This window comes from Penaeus monodon, chromosome 27 (assembly GCF_015228065.2).
Source record: "Penaeus monodon isolate SGIC_2016 chromosome 27, NSTDA_Pmon_1, whole genome shotgun sequence".
NCBI lineage: Eukaryota > Metazoa > Arthropoda > Malacostraca > Decapoda > Penaeidae > Penaeus > Penaeus monodon.
In genome coordinates, this window is record NC_051412.1 from 5,987,257 (window position 1) to 5,987,692 (window position 436).

Consider the following 436-nt stretch of genomic DNA (forward strand, 5'->3'; position numbering starts at 1 on the left):
CATTACGTTAATTAACTGATTTCCAACAATCCTTCCACAGTTTACTTACGCACAAGAGATGTTATTAATACTTGATTCGGGTACACTGTCAAACACTGGCAATTATCCCACTGTTGCGCTCCGGCGGACTGACCTTTCCTCCTCGTATGGATAACCCTGACAGCCATTTCCCGGCCATTGCTGAAAACTGCCCAAAAACATACCCTCGTGGGCACGTTTGACTGGCCCTCTTCCAGGCACAGCAACCTGATTGGTTCTCATTTGAAGGGGGCGAAGCAGGGTACTCGGGAAAGCGCGCTCTCGAAGCTCATGGCTTTTGGCGCAAACAAAAGCTGATAAACTAATGGCTTGGTGCATTAATCCATGACATGTAAAAAATAACCTCATTCTAGAAACATCATAAGTACCATAGGGTGTCTGATCCACGGTAGTTAAT

The 436-nt window shown here is 45.9% G+C and overlaps 1 protein-coding gene across 1 annotated transcript in view; it reads right to left on the reverse strand.

Annotated features, from left to right (window-relative positions):
• The window catches only part of LOC119590554, a gene marked incomplete in the record, with an annotated part of 6,793 nt that overhangs the window by 5,597 nt on the left and 760 nt on the right, over positions 1-436 (reverse strand).